This window comes from Osmerus mordax, chromosome 22 (assembly GCF_038355195.1).
Source record: "Osmerus mordax isolate fOsmMor3 chromosome 22, fOsmMor3.pri, whole genome shotgun sequence".
In the NCBI taxonomy this organism is placed as follows: Eukaryota; Metazoa; Chordata; class Actinopteri; order Osmeriformes; family Osmeridae; genus Osmerus; species Osmerus mordax.
Window position 1 is genome coordinate 3,200,548 of NC_090071.1, and position 6,379 is coordinate 3,206,926.

General features: G+C 48.9%; 1 protein-coding gene across 1 annotated transcript in view; it reads right to left on the reverse strand.

The window, feature by feature from the left end:
- The window catches only part of diaph3 (diaphanous-related formin 3), a 124,731-nt gene that overhangs the window by 87,873 nt on the left and 30,479 nt on the right, over nucleotides 1-6,379 (reverse strand).

A 6,379-nucleotide genomic window follows, 5' to 3' on the forward strand; every position in this document is an offset into this window, starting at 1 on the left:
GGGAGGGAGAACCAGAGAGAGTGGGGGAGAGGAGGGAGAAAAGGAGGGGGGGAGAGCAAGAGAGATTCAGGTTAAGATGATGGAGTACACAACACACATTCCAACTAACGCACAAACACAGTTGTGTAATTGTGCTTTAGTTTAATATCCAAGTACCCAGGGCCCGGTCTGTTTTCTAACCCTTCATATACACCAAGGTTAGTGAAAAGCTGCAAATTATGTTGATTTATGTATAATATGGGATCTAATTATTTCACCCATAGCTATTTGCAGACCTTCGAGCCACACACACACACACACACACACACACACACACACACACACACACACCTCTCTGAAGGCCAAAAACATGTTCTGAACCTCTGGCCCATTACTGAATGAGGATGTGTTGTGTTCAGCACAAGTTATCACATAATTAACTGGGCTAACAATTTCAACAATAAGACATTCCCCCAAAAATAATAAACACACTTTAATTGGGTTTGGAACATTTCCTAAAGACAGTGCATATTAATGTATCACTCAAGGCAGTTTTGTTTTTGTTTTCCTACAGGAGGTTTGTTCTTTTGCTGTTGTTTCACATCAAGTGCATTGATCTGTGACTTATGTTTGGAGATATTTATGAGTGCGGATGGGTGGGTAGATGTGAACCTGCCTCAGACTGAGGGGGAACTGTAGAACCTGCCTCAGACTGAGGGGGAACTGAAGAACCTGCCTCAGACTGAGGGGGAACTGAAGAACCTGCCTCAGACTGAGGGGGAACTGAAGAACCTGCCTCAGACTGAGGGGGAACTGAAGGAACACGTCTGGACTGAAAAGCTGAACAACAAACTGACGAAAACAGGGAATACCACTGAATAGAAATGAATCAGTGCTGGTTGTCTGATGACAGAGCCAGGAGGGAACCCAGGAGGGAACCCAGGAGAGAACCCAGGAGGGAACCCAGGAGAGAACCCAGGAGAGAACCCATGAGGGAACCCAGGAGAGAACCCAGGAGGGAACCCAGGAGAGAACCCAGGAGAGTCTGCTGTACTGATTAGCTGATTAGCTGTCTGTGTCTTTCACATGCATGTTTCCTGGGAGGAACATTTTGTTCCACAGACAGTGTTTACTGTGGTTGTACCTTCTCTCAGTCTGACTTGAAATCAGCAAAAAAAAAAAAAGAAGAAAAAAAGAAAAAGAAAAGAGGTCTTCAAAATATGAGTAAAAATAGTTTGCTTGTTGCACCTGTTACCAAGGCAGCCTGTACACAGCGCCCATGGTCGACTGGCCCCGCCCCCAGCGAGACAGCGCTCCGATTAAAACCAGTAGCGCCAAGAAGGTATGAAGAGGCCTACATGGCTGCTTCCTGTTGAACAGTGTATGATCCATGCTACCTGCCAGGCCTTGGTCAGACAGATCCATCATCCAGCCAGCTAATTACCCCACAGTCTCCCCGGCCCCCTGGGGAGAGGGGTCCTTGCAGTAACCTAGAACTACACCAGCCTTCCATGCCTTTTGTTTTTATTTCACGCCGCCCCCTCCCTCCCTCCCTTCCCCCCCCATCCTTTAACCCTGTTTGCAGTGCTGAAGACACGTGGTAATGACAGCGTACACGCTGGGCTGGGAGAGAGCACAGGTGATGGGAGGATATCACACTCATTGGATGATCGGTTTCTAGGAAGAGACGCAGTTTTTGTTTATCACGGTAGGCGTGTGTGTGTTGGGTAGGTGTGAGTGTTGGGTAGGCGTGAATGTTGGGTAGGTGTGTGTGTGTTGGGTAGGTGTGAATATTGGGTAGGTGTGAGTGTTGGGTAGGCGTGAATATTGGGTAGGTGTGTGTGTGTGTGTTGGGTAGGTGTGTGTGTGTTGGGTAGGTGTGAATATTGGGTAGGTGTGTGTGTTGGGTAGGTGTGTGTGTGTGTTGGGTAGGTGTGTGTGTGTTGGGTAGGTGTGAATATTGGGTAGGTGTGTGTTGGGTAGGCGTGTGTGTGTGCGTGTGTTGGGTAGGTGTGTGTGTTGGGCAGGCTTGAGTGATGTGGGGGGTGTTAGTGTATGTGGTGTAGATCAACAATGTGCCCAACAATCGGAGCATAACTTCATGGAGACTGGTGATGCCATGGGACTCATAATCAGGCAAGATGGTCTGTGTGTGTGTGTGTGTGTGTGTGTGCAGACTGTGAAGAAATGCATTTCCAACTGTTTGATTTGTTGTTGTGAGAGGTCTTCGCAGACACTGCTCTCTAATGAGGAAATTGATTATGCGTGATTCGTACAAGTAGATATCATTTTTTTCTAAAATTGGTTTGTCTGAAAACGCAATGGAGGGGAACAAATTGCCTTCGTTTTCTGCTTTGCGGAAAGAAAGAAATTACATTTCCTATTAAAATAAAACTGACCGTGCTGTGCAGCAGCACATGCCTCTGAAAGGCAAGACTCCAGCAGTCTTACACAGATAAAACTGAAAACGCACCAACATGACCCGTGTATACGTGCACTGAACACATGGTTCCATCCCTGGCCATGAAGACCCTACAGAGCTCCTCAGGCTCTGCTCTCCTGATCAGATGTCCCAGAGCAGGCCCTGGGTGACAGACACAGCCTTCTGCCTCACACCGCAAACCTCCAGCGCTACTAATTAGCTCCCGAACCACCTTAAGATTTCACGGGGGTTCCTTCTACCCCAATTTAAGGTTAACCCCGCAAGTGTGCCCATATATCAGGTGTCTGAGCGGTGAGGGAGTCGGGCTAGTAATCCGAAGGTTGCCAGTTCGATTCCCGGTCATGCCAACTGACGTTGTGTCCTTGGGCAAGGCACTTCACCCTACTTGCCTCGGGGGAATGTCCCTGTACTTACTGTAAGTCGCTCTGGATAAGAGCGTCTGCTAAATGACTAAATGTAATATATATTATATATAAAAAGAACAACAAACAAGAGAGAGAGAGGACTTCCTCGGGCTAACATGGGGCGATTCTTTTCACATGACAAGGAGCAGACATCCTATGATCCAAGGCCAGGGCTCCTCCAGGATTAATTAGTCCAGTTATCATCGATGTGGTAATCAAGCCTGCTTTCCCACTCATTTCTCTCCTGGTGCCATCCCAGCATGCAACAGGAGAATCACAGGAAATAGGTAAATGTCAGACATGAGGAAGGAATTGATCAGACATTTAAAAGGATAGGTCACTGATAAGACTCAAATGCCACTCTGTTCGTCCTGGGTTGAATATACATGAAGTCGAACGATTACCCATGAGCCTTTGAGTATTTCATGTTACGTGCCATCTTCATCCTCATCGTTGTCCTTAACCCCCCATCATCTTCATCACTCTCCCCCATCATCTTCATCACTCATGACAGTATCGTACCAAAACCAAAACACCTGCTCAATTTAAATTGAATGGAACCTTCTGTAAAACTTGGCAGAGTTTCTATCAGTCAATCATATTGATTAAAATAGCACTCTTGAAAACAACATATGTCAAGTTAAGTGTTGTACAGTGGGGAAAAAAGCAGAAATGAGTACACAGAACATAACACACAAGGGACAAACTTTGAGGCTAATTTAGGAAAGGCTAGCCAGATATTTAAAGCACAGCTAGCAGTGATGCAGTGCACGTGCCCAGAAACCCACTACGGCCAAAACAACAAAATCCACTATGAGGAGGGCCTGTTTGCATGCCAAAAAGGTGTCACGTCGCCAGAAAGGAATTAGTGATATCAAAGGGCTCAGATATCACCCGTATCACTGCTGGGGGGAAATAACTAATCCTGCCCCCTGCAGATACCTGGCACAGGCAGGATGCATGCCTTGTCTCACAGCACCTCCCACCACACACACACCTCCACGCAAAGACACACAGGCACATTCAGATTAGCGTGCACAAACACACACACACAGCAGGCAGACAGACAGACAGACTTCAAATGATCCTGTGCCATGTCTCTCCCTAAGGTGAGGGCTGGCTTGTGGAACAGCAGAGCGTCATTATCTGACAACTCGTCTGTCAGGAATCCCTCTTTCATCGTCTGATTGGCCACAAATGTGTTATTTGACGAGTGCAGAAGGGGGTCTGCCATGATGCAGCACGGAGGGGCCGGGGGGAGGGGGGCCGGGGGAGGGGAGGGGCAGACGAGGACTCAGACAGGCACAGTCCCGTAGCTGTTTGGAGTGACTTTGTGACTGCAGTAGTAGTCGAACTGTATGTGGGAGTCAGGTGGCTGAGCGGTTAGGGAATTGGGCTAGTAATCCGAAGGTTGCCGGTTCGATTCCCGGCTGTGCAAATGACGTTGTGTCCTTGGGCAAGGCACTTCACCCTACTTGCCTCGGGGGGAAAGTGCCTGTACTTACTGTAAGTCGCTCTGGATAAGAGCGTCTGCTAAATGACTAAATATAAATGTAAATGAAAGTCATCTGTGCTCCTGTGCTGTAGCGGCGGGTCAGGAGAGCCCCCCCCGAGTGAGTCTCCGAGAGGGGACAAGGCTAAACGTAACAAGTGTGCTTTCGTCCACGTGTTTTGTGAAAAGTCCTTTCATTTGTTACTTATGTTTTTCGGTGTCACTTTGTTCTGGCCTCTCGCTGTGAGTCAGCACATTTCCCAGAGCCAGAAAAGGTTCCATGAAAGCTTCTTGAGGTGGTACATTGAGAGACAAGGACATGCTGACCTCCAAACCCACACAATCAGAAAAAGAGAGAGAAAGAGAGAGACAGAGAGAGAGATAGCTGAAATACAGAGGGAGATAGAGAGTGAGATAGAGAAAGAGAGAAAACCAGGGAGAGTGTAAGAAAGAGCCTCCATAACAACCAAGGAGGAAGAACAGAAGGAGGGGGGTGGGTGGGTGGGAACACAAGCTAAAAGTGTGTCCCAGTCATCAGCAACACAAAGCCCTCTCCCTCCCAATTTTCCATTCAGACGAACACACAACCGACGTCGAGCTCGCCTCTTCTTTCAGCTGCAGCCGAGGGAGGTAATTAAGAGCCCGGGGGGGGGGGGGGGGGGGGGGGGGGTGCGGGGGTCATGCTGCCTGACGCCCATTGAAGAGAGAGCTGGGGGAACTTCATTCTGCTAATGTTCCCCAATCGTGTGAATTCAATCACCATCTCTATGAGCTGCTTATCTCGCCTCCTCCGCGCGTTCCTCTCAGACTCTGAAAGGCTTTTATCATGTCGCATCGCGCTATCATACTCTGATCTATATTCAATTAAACGGCAGCGCGTCGAGGCCACCGGGAAAACAGAACCATTAGTGCCCCGAATCTCCATCTCCAAAATAGCAGCTCCTGTGACCTTCAGCTCAGCACCCAGGGAGAGGAGAGAGAGAAGGAAAAAGAGAGGAGAGGGAGAGAAGGAAAAAGTGAGGAGAGGAGAGGAGAGAAGGAGAAAGAGAAAGAGAGGAGAGGGAGAGGAGAGATGGAGAAAGAGAGGAGAGGAGAGAAGGAGAAAGAGAGGAAAGGGGGAGAAGAGAGGAAAGGAGAATAAGAAGGAGAAGAAAGAGAGAACAGGAGAGGAGATCTAGAACGTCCTAGCTTAAGAGAAGGCGAGGAGAGGTTTGACCATATTTGGAAAGTAGAGACTGGGTACTGCAGGTGGGGAGAAGAACAGAGACGGCATGTCGTTCCAAGAAGGAGAAGAAGAACGACAATGAAAGACAAGACAGACAGAGAGAGACAGACAGACAGACAGACAGACAGACAGACAGACAGACAGAGAGAGAGAGAGAGAGAGAGAGAGAGAGAGAGAGAGAGAGAGAGAGAGAGAGAGAGAGAGCGACACAGAGAGACAGAGAGAGAGAGACAGACAGGGACAAAGACAGGGACAGACAGAAAGACAGGGCCAGAGAGAGAGACACAGAGAGACAGAGCAAGAGAGAGACAGAGAGAGACAGACAGGGACAGAGAGACACAGAAAGACAGAAACACAGAGAGACACAGAGCGAGGCGGAGACCCAGCCTGTACTGCAGTAAAGCATGAACAGAAAGACTGAGGAGCCATTAGTGTGCAGGCCACAGCGCTCACAGCCAGGTGTGACAGAGGCAGGCTCGGAGGGAGGCCGGACAGCTGCCTATGCATCAGCACCACCTAGAGGTGACAGGCAGAACGACTGGAGCCGGGAAGGAGACAAGAGGCAGACCTGCCGATGTTCATTCAGGAGATGTTTCCTCTAAGCTGACAAATAGGAGGGGGGATTCAGAGAGAGAGACAGAGGTACAGAGAGAGAGAGAGAGACAGAGGTACAGAGAGAGAGAGAGAGACAGCTACAGAGAGAGAGAGAGAGAGGTACAGAGAGAGAGAGAGAGAGAGAGAGAGAGAGAGAGAGAGAGAGAGAGAGGTAGAGAGGTAGAGAGGTAGAGAGGTAGAGAGGTAGAGAGAGAGAGGTAGAGAGAGAGAGGTAGAGAGAG